The sequence below is a fragment of the Castor canadensis genome, chromosome 16, assembly GCF_047511655.1.
Source record: "Castor canadensis chromosome 16, mCasCan1.hap1v2, whole genome shotgun sequence".
Taxonomy (NCBI): domain Eukaryota; kingdom Metazoa; phylum Chordata; class Mammalia; order Rodentia; family Castoridae; genus Castor; species Castor canadensis.
Genome location: NC_133401.1, coordinates 1,173,626 through 1,200,593, shown reverse-complemented (window position 1 = coordinate 1,200,593; position 26,968 = coordinate 1,173,626). Strand labels below are relative to the sequence as shown.

Genomic DNA, 26,968 nt, shown 5'->3' with positions numbered 1-26,968 from the left:
CATATCTCTAAACAAGGTGCCAAAGATCCCTACAACCCAGAGCGGTCACCAGGCATAAAAAGGGTGAGAAAAGCCTGCTCTCTGGATGAGCGGCTAGTGGACGAGTAAAGGAAAAGCTCCCACAGGACCTTTAGGGGTCCGAGTGTCCCGTCCACCATAGAAGCCCTGGCAGGGGCTCAATCAGAGAGGGCTGACCCACCAGCGGGAGCAGCCCCAGACCAGCCCTGTGTCTCTCAGCCCTGCACTGGTGACACAAAACGACCCAGGCCCGGCAGCTTCTGTGTCAACCCCAACCCTACAGCAGGAGAAGGTGGTCCCCAAGCAGCAGGCAGCCCTGGCAGGGCCTCTGCACAGGGCCAGTGGCACAACAGAGCCCCGAAAGCTGACGGAGCACACTGCAAGGGTTCTGAGAGCAGCTGCTGCTGAAACAGGGTTAACTGGAAGTCACTCGTCACACCAAAGAACTACAATGTTTTGTTTTCCTTCATTGTGGTGCTGGGGATCAAAGTCAAGGCCTCACTCACGCTAAGTAAGTGCTCTACCACGGATGACCTCCATCCCCAGCCCAAGAACTGTAAGCCGGGTGTGGTGGTTCACACCTGTAGTCACAGCTACTGGGGAGATGTATGCAGAAGGAATGAGAAAAGCCAAATGACTCCAATACCTACAGGAATCAGAAGTTGGAATTGTCCAACACGAACTTACAAGGAGCAGCAACATCAAAACGCCTCACCAAACATTTACAAATTCTCTTGAAACAAATGGGGGAAAAAAAAAACAACCCACATCAGCCCAAAAGAGGTGTAATTGAGAAAAAAAAGGATATTATAAAACTGAAAAAGCATAACCAAAAAAAAAAAATTTTAAGGGGCTGGCAGAGTGGCTTAAGTGGTAGAGATTCTGCCTAGTGGAAGGCCACAAGTTCAAACCCCCAGTGCTGTCAAAAAAAAAAAAAAGCTCACTAAGTTTGCAGGTTGCAAGGTCAACACCTTTGGGTGTTGGGTGTTTCTCTGTACTGAACAAAAGGCAAGGTGAGACCAAAATAAAAGCCACAATACCACTTGCAACTGCTCCAAAGAATATTCAACACTTCTGTGGGAGTCCAACAAAACAATCTGTCTGACGACAATGACAAGAGCCAGAGAAAGGAATCAAAGAAAACGCAAATTCTTAGAGTTCACGCGATGGAAGACAGCACGGAGGACGCAAACCTGCCCAAACAGGTACAGGCTTCCTGAAATTAATCCAATTCTCGGGAGATTTTTTTGTTTTGTGTTTTGTAGCTTATTCTAAAATTGGTACAGAATGACACGGGCCTAGTTCGGCCTTCTTTTTTTTTTTTTTTGGCAGTGCTATGACTCCGTCACTGACATACACCCCAAAACTTGCTTGGAAAAGATGGGAAAGGGCGTGAGGAAGCCTCTCTGTGATGGTCGGTTTCACTGGATAGCTACAGTAATTAAGACTGTGGTGAACTCAAAGCACGTCTAGGAAAAGTAGGAGGAAATGTTCATAATGCCAAACAAAGACATCTTCAACCGACAGTAAAAGGGAGGCAGCATCGGGAGGATCATGGTTCGAGGCCAGCCTGGATAAAAAGGTTAAGAGACCCCCATCTTGACCAATTGACTGGAAATGGTGGTGTGTACCTGTCACCTCAGCTACACCAGGAAGCACAAAGACCTGGCAGAGTGACAAAAGTGGTAGGGTGCCTCCCTAATAAGTGTGAGGCTGGTACTGAAAAACAAATAAATGAAGGAAGGAAGGAAAGAAGCCTTCTAGTTACCTGGGAGGCTGAGATGGGGAGGATCGCGATTCGAGGCCAGGCTGGGCAAATGGTTCTAGAACCCCCCCATCTCAAAATAGATAACCAGAGCAAAATGGACTGGAGGTGAGACTCAAGTGATAGAGCGCCTGCTTTGCAAGTGCAAAGCCCCGAGTTCAAAGTTCAAACCCAAAAAGAAAGAAAAGTTACCATGAGGGAAAACAGACTGAAGCACACATATGCATTTCTTTGCAATTTCCTGTGAACCTATAGTTATTTCAAAATTTAAAACTAACACTTGCGACTTGGAGTCCCAAGCGGACAGAATTGGGTTTCTCCTCGGTCTCTAGGAGGACATTCTCTGGGTCTGCTTTATCCGACGTCCCTCGCACAATGCACGACACCTGAGCGCGCACAGCTGGAAAATGAAGGAATAAGGGCACTGGGGTTCCTCAGGGCCGCGGGGTCCCCGCCCGGCCTTAAGGCTTGTCCACACCAACACTCAGCTACATAAGGACAAAGGGTGACAGAGGACAGAGAGCTTGATTTATTGCAGCAATGAACACAAGAAATGACACTTTCCAGCAAGGCCCAGGGAAGAGAGGCCCAGGGACAAGTACCAGCAGCCAGGTGCCAGCGAAGGCACAAGTGTGTGAGAGAGGTTTCGAGTTTGGTGGGCAGGATGGGGGCAGAGAGGAGGCGGGGAGGCAGGCCTAGTGGGGTCTGTCACCACATGGCCATGAGAGAAGCTACAGCCCTGGCTGGTATGGGCCGGTCACACCTCTCAGCATTCCAGTGGTGGCCACTGTGCCCAGGAAGGGGGGATTTCTGGCTTCCGGTCCCTGTCCAAGGGGACATCTAGGGGCTCATGCCCCACCTGTGGCTGGCAGGGATGTCCTAGTTACCGCCTCTCCTTCCTCTCTCATGCTCACCTCAGCCTTCTTCTCTGTCCTCCCAGCAAGCAGTAGTGAATTGGAGCAGAAATTGAGGAGGTGGAAGTAGAGCGCCTGAGGGGACATTGTCCATGGGCCCAGCAACAGAACCTCCTGAGCTGGAAGTCAGACCCACCCTGGGGACCCTCTGTGTTCATCACAGTCCATGACACCCGTGAGGGCTGGTCTGTGACCGGGGAAAGTGAACAGCAATGTCACCCTCCCCACCCATCAGAGGTAGGAATGTCACTCAAGCAACTGCAGAGAGACCCCTGCCTTCATTGCCAGAATCGCTGGCTATGTCCTGGCCTAGGAGAACCCCGACAAGAGAGAGAGAGAGAGAGAGGCCTGGGCTGGAGGGTGTCGCTGAGTCCTGGCCAGGGCCTGTCCTGCCCCCCGGCCTCCTCAGAAACAGGAATGAGCAACAGGCAGTACCACATCACAACTTTTCAGCCAACGTCACGCAGTGAATATGACAATGGTCCCCCCAAATTACAATGGGGCTAAAAAGGTCTATCACCTAGTGAGAAAGGTCACAAAACTCAGGTGTCACACACACAGTCACTCCCTCTGTGTTACAGCTTCCAGTGTCCTGTACAGTGACATGGGGCCGGCTGGCAGCCTAGGAGCAATGGGCTTTGCCATGTGGCCCGGGTGTGTGGCAGGCCGCAGCATCTGATGTTCACACAGCGATGACTCCCGAGGCCGTAGTTCTTGGAACATAGCCCTGCTGTGAAGATGCACGCCTGCTTTTTCATTGTTTTTTTCAGTACTGGGGTTTGAACTCAGGCCTTTGTGCTTGCTAAGCTAGTACTCTACAACTTGAGCCTCTCTGCCTGCCCTGTTTTTTGTTGTGGTTGAGATGGAGTCTTGTGAAGTTTTTGCTTGGGCTGGCCTCCAACCGTGATCCTCCTGAACTCTGCCTCTTGAGTAGCTAGGATTACAGGCGTGAGCCCCCATGCCTGCTTTTGTTCGTGTTAGGCCAATTTGAACTGTGATCTCTCTGTCCTTTGGAATGAAGAGTTTTAGCTGGTAAGAGGATTAGCTACCATTAGAACAGGAAAAATTGGTCGTTACCCTGAGAGCTTAGGAAGTGGTGTGAGAGCATCCCGAGATTCATAGTCTTGTGTGAGGAGCAGAACCTCGCAGAACAAAGTCCACTTCCTCACAGGAGGTGAGGATAAACTTTGGGACAGGTTATTAAAACTTCCAAGAAATTCCAAATTTAGGATTGATAGTGTCCTCCATAGTGGTCTCACAGAGATATGGAAGAAACAGGAAAAACTGTAAAAAGAAAAAAAAAATCGAATTTATATTCATGATTATGAGGACAAATTTCATCTAAAACATAAGGAAAAAGTCACCCAAATGGAGTGAGCTGGGGACAGAAACTCTTGGGGAAGAGAAAACTGGTCATTGAATTTGTAAGAGAGGCAGCAGTAAATAACAGGTGAGTTAAGCCGGGGGCCTGTGGCTCACTTCTGTAATCCCAGCTACTCAGGAAGCAGAGATCAGGAGGGTCATGGTTTGAAGCCAGCCCCAGGCAAACAGCTCAAAAGATCCTATCTTGAAAAAACCCATCACAAAAACAAGGCTGGTGGAGCGGCTCAAGGTGTAGGCCCTGAGTTCAAACTCCAGTACCACAAAAAAGAAAGAAAATCCAATCCATGAATCAGAACACAGGCTCAAGAAATTCTCCCAGGGAAATTCCAAGACTGCTTCAAAAACTATATAATACACGTTACTGAGGGAAGACCTCTAGTTCCATGTTTTTAGTTTGGTTTTAAAAGTCATTAATTTGGCCAGACACTGGTGGCTCACGCCTGTAATTGTAACTACTTAGGAGGCTGAGATGGGGAGGATCACAGGTTGAGGCTAGCCCAGGCAAATAGTTCACAAGACCTCATTTCCAAAAAATAACCAGAGAAAAATGGACTGGAGGAGTAGCTCAGGTGGTAGAGCGCCTGCTTTGCAAGTGCAAAGCCCTGAGTTCAAACCCCAGTCCTGCCAAAAAAAAAAAAAAAGTCATTAATTTTGGAAGTCACACAGCTAAGCAATACATTATAGTCCCCCGCCTCTGACTGAAACCACCTGGTGGGTTTAAGTTCAGTACCATGGTAGGGCACGGTGATTGTGCCTGCAATCTCCAGAGGCAGAAGTAGGAGGATAGAGAGTTCGAAGCTAGCCCAGGCAAAGTTAGCAAGACCCTACATCTCAAAAACAAAATGAAACAAAAGAACTGGGCTCGTGGCTGAAATGGTAGAATTGCTTACCCTGCAAGCTTGAGGCCCCAGGTTCAATTCCCAGTACTGCAAAAGAAACAAAAAGCAAAACCACCAGCGGCAGTTATCTTCTCTGTCTGGCAGTTATCTTCTCTGTCTTCGGAGGAAAGTTGCTTTTTCTATCTGCCCTGGTCCTCAGGGGAAAAGTAGTGGTCGCTAGCTTTCTCTGTTCCCTGGGGAAAAGACAGCTTTTTGAGTCCTCAGAATGAACAATTCCTGGGAAAAGGAGCTAAAAAGCCACCAGCCATCAAACTTACTAATCAGAGTTATGGAGTCCAGGACATCCAGTGACCAGCAGATAATGTTGGCAAACCACCCCAAATCTGTACTTGCGCTCTACCTAGGTCTCCCCCATCCTCCTTTGTCAGCCTCCAGCCTGCAACAAGATGGTCTTTTCTGTGGTTTGCCAGTTCTCCACCCAAACCTCTTTCCCAGCAACTTGACCTCCAGCCTTTTGAAGTGACAAGCAATGAGCATGGGTTCACAGAGACATGTGTGTGAAGTGAGACCCAAGCTAGAAAAGGCAGAATGACTACAAATCATGAAAGAACTGAAGGATTTAGGGCTGGTTTTAAACACTGAAAAACAGTGCATGCATTCAATAACAGTCACTAATCTTAGCAATTAATAAAATATTTTGAATGCATGATAGAAGGTGCAAGATAGAAGGTGCATGATAGAAGGGAGGAGGGAGGAGGGAGGGGGAGGGAGGAGGAAGGAGGGAGGAGGGAGGAAGGAGAAGGGAGGGGAGAGGGAGGAGGGAGGGGGAGGAGGAGGAGGGAGAAGGGAGATGAATGAGGGTGGAGAAGGACAATTTTTTAGCAGAGCCTGATATACATGTGTTGTAACAGCATGCCATAAGTATGTGCAACTTTCATGTCAGTTGAAACAATTTTAATTAAAAAACTAAAAAGTAAAGTGATGGTTGTTAAGACTCACAAAATGGCAAAAAGAGTAACTTGAAGGAACCTAAAGACACAAGACGATAGGACAATAAAATGAGTGCAATGTATAAGAAAAGAGCAGGCCAGTGCACAAAGCACTCTCTGCACACACACACACACACACGTGTACCCACACACACGTGTGAATACAGCAGTGCAAATGGAAGCACAAAGATAAGAAAGAGACTGAAAGCAGAGCAGCCTTCATGACTCACCAGACAAGTGTCTAAAATACCTACAAACCAGACATAAAAGGAAGCGAGGGGTTGTTTTTCCCCAAGAAGTAGTAACCTAACTCTTCCGTGAATTGAAAAATTTCCACACGTAGACCAAAGAATGTCAACAACCCCAAAGCAGGACACTCAAAAGCAATCGTAAGTAAATGACTATGAACTGACAATAAAGAGAAAATGAAGAAACGAGTATATTAAAAGGTTTTTAGGTCAAGATGACCTAAAATAGCATAACCTGATTGCATCCAAACCCGTTTTCAAAGGCATCGTCAGATCCATCTTTACTCCAAACACGGACTAGTATTTGTTTATTTATTCATTTATCCATGTATGTATGTATATATGCATTTATTTTATTTTCATTCTCAATGGGACTGGGGTTTGAACTCAGGGCTTCACACTTGCAAAGCAGGCGCTCTACCACTTGAGCTGCACCTCCAGTCTGTTTTGCTCTGGTTATTTTGGAGGTGGGGTCTCATGAACTATTTGCTCACACTGGCCTTGAACCGTGATCCTCCTGATCGCAGTCTTCCAAGTAGCTAAGATTACAGGTGTGAGCCATCCACGCCCTGCCAGGTTAGTATTTTTAAAAATCACTTAACTCTGAACAGATAAGACCTCGTAAAAGGCATCTGATTGTGTCATGTCACCATGACAGACTCTGTAATAAAAAATTAAGAGGACATCGCGTACAGGAATTACAAAGATAAGAGTAAATGCTGACTTGTCAGAAACAATGAGACCGCGAAGAAAGGAGATAACTTGATGAAGTACTTCTCTGGTATAGAATTGCGGTTTGACTTTTTCCAGAATTTCAGAGAATAGCTTTCTGGGAGATCTTCACCTCAAGAAAGGCAAAAGGAAATTCTCCAGGCTGAAGAAGGAAGAGACAAAATGAAACTTACAGCAACACAGAGAAGGAAGGCAAGGTGGAGGTGGGAAAATAGAACCTGTTCGTTTTCTTGCTATTTTTTCCCCTTAAATCTCCTTAAAAGATATTTGATCATTTAAAGCAAAGTAATAAAAATATTTTTGAGTTATAATATATTTTGAAGTAAAGTGGATAGTGGCGGTTGTACAAAGGGTAGGAAGAGGCAAGAATGAAGTGGTGCTGGGTGCAGTGGCTCATGTCTGTAATCCCAGCTACTCAGGAGGCAGAGATCAGGAGGATTGCAGTTCAAAGCCAACCTGGGCAAATAGTTCACAAAACCCTATCTCAAAAAAACCCTCCACAAAAAAGGGCTCATGGAGGGGCTCAAGTGGTAGAGCGCCTGCCTAACAAGTGTGAGGTCCTGAGTTCAAACCTGAGTGCTGCAAAATAAATAAATAAACAAATAAAAGTCTGAAGTAGTATAATATTAAGTGCCAGCAGACTGCAATACGTTAAAGATGCAAAAGCAAACCCTAGAGATGACGACTAAAACTAAAACGAGCAGGTGTAGTTAAATCAGACAACACAGAGATGGAATAAAAAAAATACTCAATTCAAAATTTAGATGAACAAATAGGAAATAAACAAGACAGTGGTGCAAATTAACCCTATCCATAGTTACTTCCAATGGAACTGGTCCAAGGGCTAAAAGGTAGAGGTTATCAGGCTGGATAAAAACAGGAGATGGAACCATGGTACACCCCTGTAGCCCCGGCTTCTCAGGAGGCTGAGGCGGGTTGAGATCGGGAAGACTGAGCTTCGAGGCCATCCTGGGCAAATACTGGTGAAACCCCAACTCCAAAATAGCCAGAGCAAAATGGACTGGTGGAGTGGCTCGAGGGGCAGAGCACCTGCTTCGCAAGTGTGAAGCTCTGAGTTCAAACCCCAGTCCCACCAATAAATAAATAAATAGACGGAGGGAGTGAATTCAATTACGATATATCGCAAGAACCTTTGTAAATGTCACAATGTACCCCCAGCAAAATGATAATTTTAAAAATGTTTAAAAAAGTCAGAAAACTCTAAAATTATATGTACTTAATAACAGAATTTCAAGATTCATAAAACAGAAGTAACTTAAAACCGATAAAAATGTATTATACCTGGAGATTTCCACACTTCTCTTCAATAACTGGTGAAAATCAGTAGACAGGATCTCAGTAAGAACACAGAAGACTCAGCTGGGACAGAGTGCTCACCTGGTGTGTACAAGGCCCTGGGTTTGATTCCGAGCACTACAAAAAAAATTACAGAAGACATGAATAATAATTAGCAACTATCTTGACATAACTGACATTTATAGAAAATACACTAAAATTCAGAAGAATGTACTTTCTTTTTCAGTACTGGGGCCTAAACTCACCTTGAGCCACTCCACCAGCCCTGTGTGTGTGTGTGTGTGTGTGTGTGTGTGTGTGTGTGTGTCGGGTATTTTTGAGATAGGGTCTCACAAACTTATTTGCCTGGGCTGGCCTCGAACCACAACACGATCCTCCTTATCTCTGCGTCCTGAGTAGCTGGGGTTACAGACGCGAACCACTGGCGCCCAGCCAGAATCTCCATTTTTCAAGTGCACATGGGTCATTTAGACTCTATGCTATGTGATTGAAATCACAGAGTGTATTTTCTGACCACAAAATGTTACATTACAATGAATAAAATACCAACTAATTTCCCCAAATATTTGGGGATTAAACAGTCCAGTTTAAAATAATCCACAAGTCAGGGAAGTGAGAAGATTCCTTGAACTGCGTAACAATGGAAATAGAAGGTGCTGAATTATTAGTACAGGGCATAAGTGGAAGGTGTGCGAGTTTGATGTACTTAGCAGACGAGTGTACAGTCAATGATCTAAGACCTCCACCCTAAGTAACCAGAAAAAGAAAAGTAAATTAAACCCAAAGAAAAGGGAAGGAAATAGTATAAGTAAGTACGGAAATCAACGAAATTTAAAATGAACAAATAACAGAGAAAAATCAACTAAATAAAACCTGGGCTGTTTGCAAGGATCAGTAAAATTGAAAACTACTTAAACCGATCATATGACAAAGAGTCAAGTCACAAATGACCAACATCAGACATGGAAGCAGATCCCACAGGCGTTAAAAAAATCCTAAGGAAACTTTGTAAACTATTTTGTGGCGATAAATTTGATGGTTTAGAGGCACTGAATAAGCTCCTTAAAAGATACAAAGTATCAGAACTGACTCAGGAAGAAATAGAAAGCCTGTGTAGTCCTCCATTGGTTTTTGACATTTTAATTAATTAATTAATTAATTTCCAACAAAGGAAATTCCAGGCTAAGGTGATTTCACAGGGGGAATCCTAACAATCATTTTAAGAAGAAACCACTCGTAAGCGTGCATACGTTCTTTCAGAAAATAGAGAACACATCTCTGTGAAAGCCTGCACAATCTTCACAATGAGAGTACACACAGACACTTAAACTCCAGAGCGATATACCTTCCCCACTTAGCTGTGTAAGCCCTCAACAATACATGAGCAACGGCTTTGATTTCAGGAATGAAAGGTTGGCTTCATGTTTCAAAATTAGCCAATGTAGCAGGTACAGTGTCACGTGACTGTAATCTCAGATACTCCGGAGACTGAAAAGGGAGGATTGCTTGAGCCCGGGAGTTTGAAGCCACAAACACCCTAAGACCCTGATTCCAAAAGAAAAAAAAAAAGTGCCTTTGAAAATCAATCAATGTAATTCACTATCTAACTGAAAAATCTGTATGATTATCTCAATAGATGCTAAAAGATGTACTTGATAAAATTCATCACTCACTCATGAAAAGGCATCAAACAAAAGCGAGAACGGAACTTCTTCAACCCCATAAATGCCACTAGCAAATTGTCATTTTTGGATCATGAGGAACAAGACGTCTACCTCACAACTCCCATTCATCATTTTCCTGAATATGCTATCCAATGCGATAAGGCAGGAAAATCAAAGTCCAAAATATATAGGCAAGTATGTACAACACATAGGAGGAAGTAAAAGTGTGGGAAGTCCTATAGGAACGTCCACAGCCGACAAGGAATGAATGAGAGAGTTGGTGGAGTGGCTCAAGTGGTAGAGCATCTGTCTGGCAACCACAAGGTCCTGAGTTCAAACCCCAGTGCCACCAAAACCACATTCAAATAACCGCAATAACAGAGTTTAGTAAAGCCTCAGGATACAAACACGATAAGCAAAAAAATAGTCTTTTCTCTGCATACTAGCAATAAGCAATTGAAAAGTGAACTTTAAAGAATTTATAAGTTTCTAACACCATGAGATTACAAGGGAATAAACTCTACAAAAATATGCAAGATAGTTACACAGAATCTGTCAAACATTGTGCAGTAAATTAGGGAGCTCTACATAAAGAAAGACTATTTTATGCTCATAGATTGAAGACTCAGTATTGATGAAATATATTTTCCAAACGGATCTACTGATTCAAATGAGCTCTATTAAAATGACAGCATTTTTTGGCTGTGTTAAAATTAGCAAGCCAATGATAAAATTCACATGGAAATGTAAAGTCCTAGAACACCTAAAACAATCTTTTTTTTTTTTTTAAAGAGAAGTGCAAAGTCGGGAGACTTTTTATTAACTAAGTTTAGGGAATTTTAATAAATCTATAGTAATTAAGACAGCGTGGTATTGGTGTCAAGACATATTTTCCATGGCTAGAGATTCTGAGATACAGATGCAGATAGGATCTTACAAGTAATGTTTGACATGGTGTGAAGGTTATTTGATCAGGAAGATGGTAATTTTGGGTTTTTTGGGTTTTTTTTTTTTTTTTTTTTTTGCAGTACTGGGATTTGAACTAAAGACCTTCACCTTGAGCATTCCACCATCACTTTTTTTGTGATGGGTTTTTTTGAGATAGGGTCTTGTGAACTATTTACCCAGGCTGGCTTTGAACAGCCATCCTCCTGATCTCTGCCTCCTGAGTAGCTGGGATTACAGGCATGAGCGCCCAGCGCCCGGCTAAGAGGGTAGTCTTTACAGCAATCAGACATCCATATGGGATAAACAAACTTCAACCCTGAATCTCATCTTGTACAAAAGTTAACTTGAAATGCACCAATAGCCCTAAATTTAAAATACAAAATAATAAAATGTGTACCAGTACAAGTAGGAGAAACTCTTTGTGAACTTGGACACAAAAGCACTTGATATTTTCTTTCTTTTTAATCAAAATTAAAATTAAGAAACTTCTACTCTCTAAGATACTATTAAGAAAACAAAATTTGGCCAGATGATGTAGCAGTTCATGCCTGTAATCTTAGGTATTTGGGACATGGAGAATGGGAGGACATGGGACAAAGCCAGCCCAGGCAAAAAAGTAAAGGGCTGGCAGAGTGGCTCAAGTGGTGGAGTGCCTGCCTACCAAGCATGAGGCCCTGAGTTCAAACCTCAGTACTGCCAAAAAAAAAGTTAGTAAATCCTATCTCAATCAATAAGCCAGGAGGTCTGGTGGTGCCTCTCTGTCATCCCAGCTACACAGACCATAGCTCGGAGAATCACCCAGGCAAAAAGGGGAGGCTCTACCCGAAAAAAAACACTAGCACAGAAAGGGCTGGGGGTGTGGCTCAAGCAGTTGAGTGTCTGCTTAGCAAGCACAAGGCTCTGAGTTCAAACCCCAGTTGGAAAGAAGGAAGGAAGGAAGGAAGAAGGGAAAAAGTCAAGTCACAAAATGAGAAGGAATGTTCACTATACAGACCTTATAAAAAGAGTTACATAATAGCTCACAAACAAAATTTTAAAATGGACAAAAGATTCAAACAGACCTTTCACAAACTAAGAAACACATGAAGTCTTAGTCATCAGGCATTAGGGAACCGTAAGTGACAACTGAAATAAGATACCACCAAATACCCACTAAGATGGTTAACATAAAAAATATTGACAATAGCAGTTTTTGGTGGAGACATTTGAGCCCTCGTACACACTGCAGGAAGTTTAAAATGCCTTACATCTTCAGAGACCCTATCTCGAAATCACCCAACACAAAAAGATGGCTGGTAGAGTCTCAAGTGGTAGAGTAACTGCCTAGCAAGCGTGAGGTGATGAGTTCAAACCCCAGTGCTGCCAAAAGAGAGAGAGAGAGAGAGAGAGAGAGAGAGAGAGACTGTGTACAAGTTTTCATAACAGCTTTATTCCTAGAAACAACTCAAATAGCAGAAAAATGGAACAACAAATTGTGGTGTATCTACATAATGGGATGCTATTCAGCAATACCAATATGCGCCAGTCCCATGAAGTCTAAGTAGTGACAAAAAGCAGCCTTGTCATAGCCTGGGGCTGAGGGCAGGGAGCAGAGTAGGCACTGCTGAGGGTGGGGCCTTAGCTGCAATGGTCTGTGTATACTTTTGTCAGAATTCACCAGACTCTGCCAGGCACAGTGGCTCACGTCTATAATCCTAGCTACCTGGGAGGTTGAGATCAGGAGGGTGAAGATTCGAGGTCAATCTAGGCAAATAGCTCAAGAGACCTCATCTCCAAAATGCCCAGAACAAAATGGACTGGATGTGTGGCTCAAGTGTAGAGCACCTGTCTTGCAACTGCCAGGCCCTGAGTTCAAACCCCAGTCCTACCAAAACCCCAAATACTCAGACACCACACTTAAAGTGGCATTTCACTGTGTACAATTTATGCCTCAATAAATTCAAATTAAAAAGAAAAAAGATAGGAAAATATTTTTATGCCATTGAGGGTAGAGGTTTTTTTTTTAAAATAAGATATAAAAACTATAACCCACGAAGGAAAAGGAGAACTGTACTACATTAAAATTCAAAACTTCTGCATATCAAAAGACACCATTTCAATGTTTAAAAAAAAACAAAAACAAAAACCCGCCCACGGATTGGGGGAAGAGAGTTGCAACCTACATAGCTGAAAACAAAGTAATATCCAGAACAGGCCCCAAACTGTTATAAACAATAAGCAGACACAATTTAATGGGAAACCGTGAGGTATCACTGGACAAATTCTAGGTGAAAAAATCCCTAAACAGTCCATAAACACAGGAAAGACGTCAAGTTCACTGACAAGCAGGGAGACACAAGCACCTCAAACTCTGATGGCCTGAGATGGCCATGGCCACAGCGAGTGGGGAGGTGAAGGTTTGTGTTCCTGCCAGGAGCTGTCTTCACACGGATCTGGCCAGAGTAGGACGTACATGGCCCCAATCCCCCACACCTCCTCGTTTAGCTGTTTACCCGAGTCCCCAAGGGCACCAGGGGTCATTAAAATATTGAAGGGGAAGGTAGGAGGGCAGGAAGAGTGACTATGATAAAAGTACCTTAAATACATGTATGACAATGTCATGAAGAAACCTACTATGTGCAATTTCACACGCACCAATTAGATAGATAAATAGATGATAGATAGGTGATAGATAGATAGGTGATAGATAGATAGATAATAGATAAGTGATAGATAGATAGGTGATAGATAGATAGGTGATAGATAGATAGATAGATAATAGATAGATAAGTGATAGATAGATAGGTGATAGATAGATAGATAGGTGATAGATAGATAGATGATAGATAGGTAGATAGATAGATAGAAAGATAGACAGAGGGTTGGAGGAGTGGCTCAAATGGTAGAGCGCCTGCCTAGCAAGCATGAGGCCATGAGTTCAAACCCCAGTGCCACCAAAAAAAACCAAACCAAACAAAACCCATAATCACAAACCAGTCTACCAGCAAGCACTCAGCAAACACCTGCTGTCCTTGCCTATGGTCTTGGGTCCCTGTCACCTTCCAGCTCAAGCGCTCAGGAGCATCTTTGCTGAGCAGAAGAAGGAACCCTGTCCCTAAGGTCAGGTCGAAGTTTGCGGAGGTGACAGGGAGCAATGATCACAAGGCTGTGATTAGCAGCCAGTGCAGGCACAGTGCCTGTGGGCTGGCTAAGAGCATCATGTGAGTCCTCGTACTGACTGCTTACGGCCCTGTGACTGTCACTGTCACTCCCACTTACGAGTGAGGACGGAAGGGGACCTGCTCGCAGCGAGTCTTCACCAGGTACAGCGTGCAGGGCACGGGGTGCCAGGACACATGGCAGGTCAGGAGGATGGAAGGCTGTCTGTCCAGGCACAACAGAGGCTGGTGGGGGGTGCACAGCAGTGTGGGGAGAAGCCGAGCAGAGGATTTCTGGGGCGCCCCAGAGGTCAGGGCCATGGGGGCAGGGAAGCCCAGGAGGGCAGCTGTGCCCTGCAGCGCTGCAGGCGGAAGCCACCCCCACCGGCCCCTTTTCATTCACATAAAGCAGGGTTTGTTTCCATTTATCTGCTCAACTTTTCAGCCAAGATGCTGTTAGAAAAACATATTGCTCTAATTTCATCCACATGTGCACCGCCGGGATGGAGTCTCAAAGGAAACTTCAGGTCCTGACTCCCAAATCCAGAGTCTCAGTCCTTAGGATGGCACAGAGAAGGGCTCTGGCCTCAGCAGTGACCCTGGCCACCTTGGGTGCCCATCCTGAAGCCAGCACCCACCCCACCTGTGCCCTGGGCATGGTGGTGGGGGAGCCAGCAGAGAGTCTGTGAATGGTCCCTTGCACCTGCCCACCGCCAGCATGGCGTATGGTGGAGGAGCCAGTGGGCATGGGGTGAGTGTAGGGTGGACATGGGGGTCTGTGCAGCTCCGATCAGTGCGGGGCGACCCGGGGCCAAGGCTCAGAGGTGGGCACGGAATTCACACAATCTCACTCAGTATTTGGAGTGAGGTTTAGGAAGCTGGTCTTGCAGCCATACCTTGTTGGTCGAAACCCAGTAGGGAAAAAGCCAGTGGGTAGGATTACCTTCAGATTTTATTCCTGTCATATAACTTATTTTTTTAATCTAATCATACTATTTGAAGGAGTTATTTCTCAAATGAGAAAAACAGAGGATCCATCTCACACAGACATTTTATCCAGGACTAAGTTTGGAGACACAGTACCAAAGAACAGAATCAAAAGGTCTGATTTTGGTTCAAGATCTGAACCTTTTTAGCCAGGCACGGGTGCCTCACGCCTGTAATCCCAGCTACTCAGGAGGCAGAGATCCGGAGGATTGCGGTTCAAAGCCAGCTTGGGCAAATAGTTTGCAAGATCCTGTCTCAAAAAACCCTTCACAAAAATAGGTCTTGTGGAGTGGCTCAAGTTGTAGAGCTCCTGCCTAGAAAGCCCAAAGCCCTGAGTTCAAACCCCAGTACTGGAAAGAGTTGAGCCAACAGAGCTGGAAAGGGCCCGGCACAGCCCTCAGAAGCTACCTAGGTAGAGTCTTAAAGGAGGCTGCTGGGGAGAAGGGACTTGGGGAGACTGTGAGGTTTTTGAGTCACACTAAATGGATTCCTGTCAAAACTGGCAAAGGCGAGCTGGGCATGTAGTCCAGTGGGTAGAGCACTTGCCAGCACGCTTGAGGCCCTGAGGCCCCAGGTTTGATCTTCAGCACCCCAAGAAAAGGAAAAAAAGGACGGAAAAAAGGAGGGAGGGAGGAAGGAAGGAAAGCAGTAAAGGAAAAGATAAATAGTATTTAGCGATTTGGGAACCCTATGAGGCTCCATTTGCAGCCCAAATCAGAGAACCATCCTTGCATGACTCTGGCTGGACAGCATTCTTGGGGTGTTCCACTGAAAGTTGTGGAATCCCCTAACCTGCCAGGGACTCCCCCCTCGATCTCGAGACAGAGGTTCAGCTGTGTGGTCAGGAGGTAGCTATCAGGAAGTTCTTTGGTGTGGGAAGGGCCTGGGAGGCCTTCCTGAGGCCTGGCCTGCCCCGCCGGGGCCCTCCACAGATGGACAAGGGTAGGGGCTATTTCGGATTTTGCAAGTTCGGGCATCAGGCAGGTCTGAGCAGTTCGGGTGCTATAGGGGTAGGTCAGTCACATTCCCAGCCAAGTCTTGGGTGAACCCCATGTGGGAAGCCAGCAGGCACCCACCCAAGAGACTGTTGCCATCAGCCCAGGGTCAGCAGAGGACAGAGTGGTGGGTGTAGATCCACAGATGTTCAGCCCTGACCCAGGAGTCCCAAAGTGAAGGAAGGCCTAGGACCCTGCGAGGGAAGGACAGGAGGCAAGGGGGAGGAGGTCCCCAGATGCCACCAGACACCTGCCCTACACACAGGCTCCAGCAAGGACTTCTGTCCTGCATAAAAGTCAAGGACCTCCTTAGCCGGGCGGGGCCTATATTCTGGTCTCAAATTCCACTGACCACTGATGATAGAACTGCCTTTCCACACTGACCAGGTTTATATGGACAGCACAGAGGCGTGTCACATCCCTGACTCGTGACCACCAAGGCCCGACGGCTGCCTGCATCCCTCTGACAGAAACTTTCTTAAGGTTTTAACAAGATTTGAAGTGATCCTTTTTCCACAAAAGGGCTGTCGCTGGGCACCACGCTGTGTTGTAACCCTGTAATCTTTGGGTTTAGTCAAAACATATTCAAAAACCTAGTGTGATGTTCTGAATGAATGTTTATTTTAAAAACAATTTGCTGACTCTTATTATTAGTTAGTTAGTTAGTTATTTTTAAGGGACAGATTGAGAAAGGAATTTCTTGGAGCCAGGTTTCTCCCTGCCCCTAAGCAGGTCCCAGTGCTGGAAAAGATTGTGGGAGACTCTCAGGTCTCTGTAATTAACCAATGGCTGTTGGGAAAAGGAGAGGGCGTTTGACAAAGAGTTAACAGATGTCGTGTTGGTGGCCGCTGGCCCGCCGCCACTGGGTCATTTGCTGGCTGGAAGCCAGTTCTGCTGCCGTATAGAAGGAGTAGCCACGATTAAAGACTAGGAGGAACACAGGATCCGATGTACAACAGTTCTGGGAGAACCCAGCATTTCTCTCCAGATGCAATGGAGACGACCCCGTACCTCCAAGTTTTGTAAGTCTCCAAAGATTCCCCGCAGATTTTCCAATAGGGAACTAGGTCATGTTCCTCCCTGGCTATTTTCTGCCAAGGTCCGGGGGTGGCACAGACCTGTGCTCACACACCCTTCGGGAAGTCGGTGCTGCCCTACGCCACAGCACTGCCTTTTATTATTTTTTTTTATCCATTTGAAAAATGAAAGAATTCAATTCAAAACAAACAACTTCAATTGAACACCAAACTACAGGATAACCAATCTTAAAAATGTCACAGTATAAAGGATCTTAATACCCATAGAAAACGCAAACCCGGCACCATTGTCCCCAGCCAGGCACCGCAAGCTCCCAGAATCTCGGTGAAGAAGAAAGAAGGGAAAAACACCTTATTACTTCCAACCCCTGCGAGCCATTTTGGTCTCCAAAGGTTTTAGACTGCCCCAGGCCGTGCGTCTGCAGTGTTTCGGGAAATGACTTGCCTTCGCACGAATGCTGCTCTGTTCGGCAGCGAGGCTGCCTGCCCTGGAGCCATCCCGCTCCATTTCTGGTTAACTCTTCCTTCCCGGGCCTGCAGCTCCAAGGAGCAGGGGAGGCAGGGCCCAGGGATGCCAAGGCCACCGCAGCAAGGTCTCCTGGGTGGGGACAGATGGGACTAGGAGCTCACAACTTCTCAGCACTGCCAAGTTAGCTCCACTGCTCTTTGGAGAATTCATGCTCTGAGTCTGTTCCAAAAAAAATGCCATCCACACATCAGGGGACGGGGGGCCTCATGAGCCAAGCTGGGACAATCCAGCCCCTCAAGGACAGATCCCACTCTGTCACCTTCAAAACAGGATGCTTTTCTGGCTAGTAGGGTGCAAGTAGGGTCCAGCCTGCCATCAGGGCATCACTTGGCCCAAGGGACTTTACTTCCCTGTGGCCCCCCGATCCTGGGAGGTCCAGTGACAGAGACGTGCTTGCACCACACACGTCGGAGCTGAGAGGCAACGGGAAACACTTAGCACTGAAGAGGTTAACGCAATTCCTAAGTGTTCAGCAATCACTTCAATTTAGAGCCATTTCGATTATTACACAATAAACAGACCATGTTGTCTGGAAGCAAATTTTTATGAGTATAGCTGAAGGGGCTGCAGCTCATTTAGCTGCTGCAAGTCAGAAGGAGAGAGCCTTTCCGAACACCAACCCACGGATCAGAGATCCAGGTAAGAGCAAGGTTATTCTCAGGTCACTGCGCGACCTTCAAAATAAGGATGTCGTTAGCGGGGGATAAAGTTCAGCAAAGTGTTCTTTACAGATCTTAACGACAATATTGTCGAGGTTCAGACTGAAAGATTTGGGGTTTTCCAGAAACTTGCTATGCTTGAGAAATAACGTCATGTTAACATGGGCTGGAAATGGGTGGACCTTTTTGGCTACCTCAAATCTGTATCGGACACAGAGACATACAGACAGAGTCAGAGAGACAGAGAGAGAGAGAGAGAGAGAGAGAGAGAGAGAGATGGAGAGACAGAGTCAGAAAGAAAGAGGGAGACAGACAGTGACCAGTGTTGTATTTTACAGGAATGTGAGTGCAGTGATCACTAACCAGATCAAATTCCTAATATACTAAAAGAATCAAGCATTTAAAGCTGGAGACCGGCAAGTGGTAGACCACCTCCTCAGCTAAGGCAAGACCCTGACTTGAATCCCCAGTACTGGAAAAAACCAAACAAACCGGAGAACTGATGTGCAAAATTTTGCTGCACACTGAGTTCTAAGGGGTCCTTTTGTTTTCCAAGGTTCAGATTGGAGGAGACCAGCATCCCTCAGCCCCATCAATGGAAGAACAAAATCCCCCTGATATCAACCAATCCTATTATACTTTGGGATTCAAGGTTAAAATTGCACATGTTCGTAGAATACAAGTTTGTGCACCACAAGGCTTGTAAACAGCTCTCTCTCCTCTCTCTCTGTCTCAATGGCAGCACTGGGGTTTTAACTCAGGACCTCGTGCTTGCTAGGCAGGCGCTCTACCATGTGAGGCACTCTGCTAGTCCAGCTCTCATTTTGATAAGGTGATTTGAAGCAACCACCAGCCTTCTGAGCAAGACGAGGTTATCATTTTTACCCCCATTGTACAGATGAAACCACTGAGGCTCCACCCAAGAAGAAACAACTTTTTAGTCCACACAACAGCTTCTACATTCCAGGAACCACTTCCAGAAGGAATGAAACCTGGGGAGAAGAGCCCTCTTTTTTGGGAGGTAACAGATGGTTCTGTGGCTAATCTGCATGCACAAACTGCACCCAGAGTGGCTGGGAGGCCAGGCAAAGCTGCAAGGTGCACCCCCCCTGCCCTGCTCCTAGGGCATAAGCAGTGAGCCTGCTGCTGAGATGGGTGAGGCTGTGGGACACAGACTCTGTTTGGTGGCAGGGAGGGCTGGGCTGGGTCCTGGACTGCCTTGCCTGGTGCAGAGAGCAGAAAGGAGGTACAGCTGCTGAGACCAGGTGAAGGTGGCATTCCACCCCACCTCAGTGGACCGGCCTCCCTGTCTTGAACTCCTGCCTGTAGAAGGCAATGGGCTCCACCACTGGAATGTCCTGGGGTGCCTCCCCAAAGGGTACATTTCTGGTCATGTAAGTCTGGGGTGCATCCCAGGATCCAGATGAATGGGTCAGAGCAAGTGGTCAGAAGTGTATCTGAGAAGGCCTAATTTGGGGTCACGTTTCTTTGTGCAAAGCTTGTTTCAAAAATTCTATGCTCCTTGGAGGCCAGTATATTCAGTTCCTGATGTTTATGAGATGCTGTCAACTATCCTCCAATCTTTCTGTTTCTCCATCTGTCCACTCATCCATCTATCCATTCATCCAACCATCTGCCCATACTTTCTTCTATTCATCCATCTACCCGTTCATTTATTTATTTATTTTTGGCAGCACTGGGGTTTGAACTCAGAGTCTCACATTTGCTAAGCTGCCACTCTACTGCTTGAGCCACTCCACTAGCAACATCTACCCATTCATTCACCTTTCTGTCCATTTGTCCATCTTTCTATCCATCCACCCATCCACCCATCCTTTGTTCTATCCATCCAGTCAGCCAGCTATCTTCTGTTCATCCATCCATCCATCCATCCATCTACCCACCCATCCATCTGCCCATCCTTCCTTTCTTCTATTCATCCAGCCATCTAGACATCTTTTCTGTCCACATATCCATCCATCCATCCGTCCATCCACTCATCTGTCTACTCAACAGACCTTCCTGAACACATCCAAGTCAAGCCATGTACTAAGAGTGACAGAAACAGTCCGAGCAGGCACACGAGGGAGCTGGTGACTTAGAAAGGGGACACCACTGTGGGAGGCCCAGAGATGAGTGACTCCACCTCAGCTGCACACTGGCCTTGGTCTCAGCAGTTCATTGTGACACGTGGCTCAGGGTACAGTTTGGAACCAATAGCACTCATCGTCTACTCAGGGGTCAAATTCTTTCCCCCTCAGAAGGGAAACTGATTCATGATGATTGCATGGGAAGACAGAGGAGGAGGCATGAAAGAACAGGAATAGGTGGAGGATGACAGTGGCAGCCAGAGAGAACTTTCCCTACCCGAGGCTTCTATCCAAACCCAGTAAGGCCTATTAGGAACCTAGAAACCACCGGGCTTTGAGTCTTCAAAACTCTATTTTGAATTCTCTTTGAACTGTTTATAATTGGCCACTCAGAATAACTACTGTGCTTATAAAGCCATCACCCTATGGTCCAGTCTTAGGGCAGTGTTTCAGACAAAGGAAGGCAATCCATCAGCCTGCATATAATTTCAATGAGAGCCAAGTTCACCCTGCCATCCTGGGGCTGGAAAGGAGAGACACAGTTTCCTACATGGCGCCTTAATCCTGCCCGCGCTCTCCAGGTCGGGTCTGGAATTTTCCACACACTGCAGCACTGTTGCCCAGGCCTCTCTGTCTTCACCCTGACCTCTCGCTCTTCCTTTCTTTCTGCTCTTGCCATGCAAAGTCCCCAGAAGGACTGGCCTGGCTGGCCGGGAAGGGAAGTTGCTGAATCCTTCTGGATCTGGAAAGTGGAGACGAGCCCACGATCTCACAGATTTCTGGGAGGAATTAAGCAAGTTACGAATAAAGCATTTAACAAAGGAATTGTTATTTGTTGGTCAATTCAGAAATATCACTTCCCCAAGAAAAACCTAAATGTGGGGGCCAGGGGAAGGAATCACCACAGACTATATCTTTTCAGAAGGATTTATTTTTTTCATATAAAATGATTCTACAGTCTATAAAAATAGATTTGTAAATTTGGGGGGAATATTCTCATAATTTATGGAAAGGAGAAGTGAAGTTACAATGACGTAATGTTTTCCCTAGACAAGTTTCATACTGATATTCTAGTGAAAACAGGGTCCCCAAATTCTGCATTTTTATTCCGTGTACCTACGTAGCATTTATGTTATATTCTGAATTAACAAACATCAAACGTTGAAAAAATTACATATGCATAAAAATGGGGAAGGATATACACCTTTTGTAAATCTCACTGGAGTGTAGTCAAACCTTTAGCCTTCCCAGATCCTTCCAGATTCAATGACATGGTAATTTTGGAATAAAGGATGACAAAACAATAAGAAGGTTTTGGGAGCATTTGGTTAAAAAAAAAATCTTTAAAATCAGGCTGTGTTTTAATGAACAGCATTCTCAATGAAGAGCCTTTCAGCTCACCCACACTTTTTCTGCTTGTTGAAATAGCACTCAAGTCATTTTATGAAACACAAAGTTAATGCAAACTCTAAAAAAAAAGGGAAAGAATGTCAAAAAGAACCAACTTTTAAACTCTGTACTTTTATTAGTAGATGCTATTTCTAACTTGTTAAAATTGATCAAATAGAAAGCTATGAAAAGAGAAAAAAATTAAGCCAAGGAGAAAAGTGTGACTTGGATTTAATATTTTATAATTGCCAAGGGATATTCTGAGATCAATGAATTTTTGCCTAAGATGAACGTCAGAAAGAGATGTACTTCAGTCTTTCAGGGAACACTGGTCTATTTAATTCTTGTGTCTGACGCATGCGAAATAGGCCTGCCTCAGCCTTCTTTCTTTGCCGGGGGCGTCGCTGACAGGGGACATTACCAGTTTTAATAGGCCGCTGTCTGAGGAGCAGCAAGGGACCCTATAACCTATCCCCGCTAATGGAGCTGCCTGTTTGTTCACTTACACCTCTTTTTTTTCTCTTTTTCTGCCCAGCTAATTTTAGTTTTGCATGCTGAGTTGTTTCACTTTGAATTAAAAGAATAGAAACAAAGAAAAATGCTTCTGCACTTAATAAACTAAGATTATATCCCTGGTCCCTCTCAACAGGCCACTCAAGGTGCCAGGTAAACGCCACCAGAAAACACTCGCTGTGGCATTTGCACCACTTGTTGACGAACATGCTCAGATGTAGAGAAAAAAATTCGATTCCTGCCCTCATTTTTTGTGGAGAATGTGCTGTTGTTTGTAGTAAGGTCTAACTGGCCACCCTCAGGCCCCAGATGTCCTCACTTCGAGCACCGGTCAGTGACTTCTCCAGCCCGGTGTTGGGGCAAGGGGGTCACACACACGGGACAGATGCAGAAACGCTTTGCTTCGGGTAATGAAAACCCAAGAGAGACACAAGAAGTCCACAAAAATGACAGGACTCAGGGGTTTTCAAACACCCTCCACTCACAGATACCTTGAAGAAGGGGCTGGAAACCTTTTAGGGAATGCACGGCAAGGGGTGTGAGTGGGGTGAGGATGTCCGGTATCAGAAAGAGGAGGGGGAGAAAAAGGGACCTCATTTTCTGAATAATTGGGGCTTAAAATTGTCACCAAGACCCCAACAGCAGAAGGGGCAGATGTCCCCAACCCCCCACTCCCTGTAAAGGCGGTGTAGGATGCAGAGTGGGTCCTGTGTCCTCAAGAGACAGTCTCACTTACAGGGAGAGGTTCCCCCTCAAAATAGCCCATCCGCAAACGGATGGTGCCCCAAATGGCAGAAAATGGACTAATATTTTTTGCCCAATCAGAAGCAAAGAGAATTTACGAAGTAATCTGGGAAACATGAGAGAATTCAGTCCGAGTACTGCACAGAGTGTCAACAACCATCCCTTCCAGACAAAACGATAGCCCATACCCAACTTCTGCCCTCCCACGGTTAAAATAGGGTCATTCTTTTAGCCCATTTCTCACAGCTCTAGCCTGTCACCAGGAGAAAGCCCTCTGGCTCCCCAACTGGGTCCAGCTTCTTACAATGTCTTTTCTTTCCCTTGTCCCCAGTTCTCATGAAGCTGGAAGTCGAGCAGCTTAGACCCTTCAGCTCTGCCTGGCTTGGATTCACATTTCTTTGCTGTGTCGTCCTCCCTCCAAGCTCACAGCACCCCAAAATGGTCTTTTCTCCAGGATTTGTTCCACAAATATGCATTCCTTCCTACCAGGAGGAGCACTGAGCTAGAGGTTTGTTTGCCGACATGGAGCTGAGTGAGATGCTAAAGAAATAAAGCCATGTGTAAGGTGCCCGGCTTACCCCTCCCTGCAACTGTCACTCTTATCGATACGGAGGTCACAATAAAATAACAGTCCAAACCCTTCAGAATGGCCATCAGCACCCCTCACCATTGCAAGAAGCAATCTGGTCCCAGCCCCACTGTGCAGAGCAGAGGAAGGAAAAACAGATCCAAGTTGGAAGTGATTTTACCTTCATTAGCTGGGATTACAAGTTTAACTTACAAACCAGAGGTCAAAATTTCTCATTAACAAGGGGGCCGTGGATGGCTGCAGGCTCCAGTTCAAGAGGAGACCACTCTTATTACGAATTACACATTTCAATCTGTCTTTGATGTTCTCCTTCTTCCCTCCTCCCTTTTTATTTTTTGGCAGAAGAGCTGATTTTAATTGTGACTCTACAACAAGGCCCCCTTCCATCCCAGAGCAGCCTCCTGTCTGCTGCTGCCTAGCCAGCCAGGCTGCCGGATTGGGTGCACTCCATCGCTCTGGGCACATTTTAATGGCTTCCCTTCCTACAAGGCTCGGATTGTTTTCTACGTGACTCTGGTTAATTTAGCTGCGGGAAAGGGCATCGGTTTTCCTTGTGAGCTTCTGATCAGCCTGCTTCAGAGAGGTGAAATATATTAAAACAGAAAAGGAGGCATCACTGCAACTTTGAGAATGTGAGGACCAGACCTGGCGCGTTCTCCAGCACCCAGAATAAAGGGATGAGTTTGACAGAGGGCATTTAGGGTAGAAAAAGCACTCTTTTGATAAATCAGCTTTTGGTGGTTTACAAAATACTCAAGTCTGTCTTCGTATGCCCCGCCTCTTCAAAATCATTGCCAAGGGTTAAAAGAAGCCGCTTGAATGAGATAAAAACCTTTGCAAAATATGCCAGACTTGAAATCTCAAACCCCAACCTCATAGAAGCCTTCTCCAAATAAGGATACCAGGAAAATTTTCTAGCAGCGTCTGCTCTGTGCAGAACAAATAGTAGCACGCTTAACATGTACATTCTGGGTTTTGTTTGTTTGTTTTGTTCTGAGACAGGGTCTCCCTATCAGCCCAGGCTAGTCTCGAACTCGTGATCGTCCTACCTCCGCCTCCCGAGTGCTGAGATTACAGGCGTGTGCTACCATGCGTGGCTTGTTCTTTCTGTTTCTAACGCCCAGCTCCCAGTTGACCACTGTAACTGCACCAGGTCTGCGAATGGAGTCACTAGGGTAATTATTGTAATATGTACTAATTTAGAACCATGGAAAACAGCTAAATTGCTATTCTGGTCCAGTCTGGGGAGAAGGTCACAATCAAACCACTTAAATTCCAGGAACACAGCTGTTATTGTTTGCTACCCCTGAGAGATGTGATCTTAGTCGCTGTGTGACAGGACCTAAGGTGGCACAGAGACCACAGATGGGTGCCCAGTGTCCAGAGAGGCTACTAAGCCGTCCCTGTCACAGAGTGGAGAGTCAGTGTTGCAGGCATGGAAGCCACAGTGCTGGGGATGCAGGGGTGGACAAAAGACCCATGCAAAAGGAGCAAGACAAGCTGGGGTGGGTGGCTGCGGAGCTGTGGCTTCTTGGTTCTCACTTGGTGCCTCGGTGTTGGGGGTGGAGCACCCTTGGTTTTCTTTGCTGTTGTCTTTGCTAAGACTCGGGTGTGTCTCGCTTCCCTGGGGCAAAAATACTGCTTAGAACTCAAGGGGTCTGCGTGAGCTTTGGGGCGATGCGGAGAAGAGCCATCTTCAGCTAGGGACTGCCAGTGCTCAGAATTGGAGAGCCTCAGTGACCTGAGTTGTAAGAACCGGAGGCAGCCCAGCCAGCCATCTAGGCTGGAAGCCATCTCTTGTCACCTGGCAGCACCCCCAGCCAGGCCAGGCAGTCACCTTGACCTGGCTACTGGGACTTCTCACCCATGAGAAATGCGGGTGTGTGTGGGGTGTCCCCTGGCAATCTTTCAGTTCCAGTAAGTAGGGGGGGCGGTGACCTCAACGACGAGCCATTTTAGAAAGTCATTATTCCAGCCTCATTTCAAACAGGCACTTCAGGGAGGACTGTCTTTGTGGGACATTTATTTTCAAACCCCAGGACTGGATGGGGGGGTTGGCATAGGACTTCTGATCCCGGCCACCGCCGGGGGCTGGTTTCTTAGGAGACAGAGGCTGTGACAAGCCCTTCAGTCAAGCTGAAAGCAGGCAGGCGGCCAGCAGCAGCCACAGCCCCAGGGCACCCTGTGACCCCTCGGAAAAGTCACATTCGCTCTGCTCTTGAGAAAGGAAAACTAATGCTGTGGGCGTTTGATTTCAAACCATGTGAAATAAGAAAATGGTGAAGATACGAAAATGAAGTGAAAAAAAGAGTTCCAATTCATTTCCGTCCTTGCAACGGCTTAGAAGCCAAAGTCGGTTCATTTTGAAAATGTGTAAGAAATCTGATTCATTCCCTACCAGGGAAAGTCTACAAAATGCTTAAGGTAAAATATGTAAATATGGAAAATTATCTGTTGAAAACCATCTCCTTTTGTGCATGAAAGAATTTTTTAAAAGCATCTTTATTTCTATTCTGCATTAATATACTGTTGAGCAGAAAAGTTACTTTTTTGGCAGAACAACAACGAAAAAAATAAAAAAAAAACCCAAGCAGCTAAAAATTGAAGGACAGGAAAATGAAATCCCCAGACAAAGGGAAGGTCAGAAAGGATTTCTAACTTATGCTCTACTTGAATGGCGTTTTTAGTAACAATTTAAAGAATTCATTAACATAGCACATGATGGGATTTATTTTTTCAAAAGCATTGTTTGCCTGAAAACTTCAAACAAAAACTCACCTTTCGGCCTCTGCTACCATTTCTTTGGGAAATGGGGTCCCCGTCCTCCTGAACGTCCTCTGTTTGTACCTGAGCCAGCCCCACTGTTCTCACTGACAGAACCAGGACCCCTCCGTCGTGTGTTAGACACACACCACGAATAACTGGCCACAAACAGCTTACCTTATTTCCAAGTCTTTTCAGATTAATTTAAAAAATACATGGAGAGAGAGCCCAGCATGCTGGTGCACTCCTGTAATCTCGGCACTCAGGAGACTGAGGCAGGAGGATTGAGAGTTCGAGGCCAGCCTGGGCCTGTCTCAAAAAAAATATTGAGAAGAAGGAGAAAATAAATGCCTATAACCATATTATCATTCATTTAATTGAATTTAAATATATTTCATTGTGACGACAATGGTTTCATCGTATGACTTTCAACTTTCAGAAACAGTTTTGTCTTTTATCTCTCTCTCTCTCTCCTGATCCCATGTTATCTGGGACAATAAATGGATAAAGCCACCAGCTTCTAGATGGAGGTCATTTCTCGTCTCTTACAGGTGAAAATGTCCCTGGTGATCTGCCTGCAGCCCCCGGCCAGGGACAGAAGGATGCACGTAGGGTGGAGATTGGTGTGTGCTGGGACTTAGTCAGCTAAGCCTCTAAGTCAGGTGCAGGAATTCTCCCCACCCCCGGGGGACACTGCACACCCCACCCCTCCCCGCAAA

The 26,968-nt window shown here is 45.8% G+C and overlaps 1 long non-coding RNA gene and 1 other non-coding gene across 2 annotated transcripts in view; both read left to right on the top strand.

The window, feature by feature from the left end:
- Positions 1 to 26,765, top strand: part of LOC141417824 (uncharacterized) — a 38,864-nt gene extending 12,099 nt beyond the window's left edge. The window contains exon 2 of the long non-coding RNA XR_012442430.1: positions 23,229 to 26,765. This is a non-coding gene — a long non-coding RNA (uncharacterized lncRNA). The remainder of the gene's footprint in view (positions 1 to 23,228) is intronic.
- Positions 11,444 to 11,516, top strand: Trnag-acc (transfer RNA glycine (anticodon ACC)). Its single transcript has one exon. It is a non-coding gene; the product is annotated as a tRNA-Gly (tRNA).
- Positions 26,766 to 26,968: the final 203 nt, after the last annotated feature.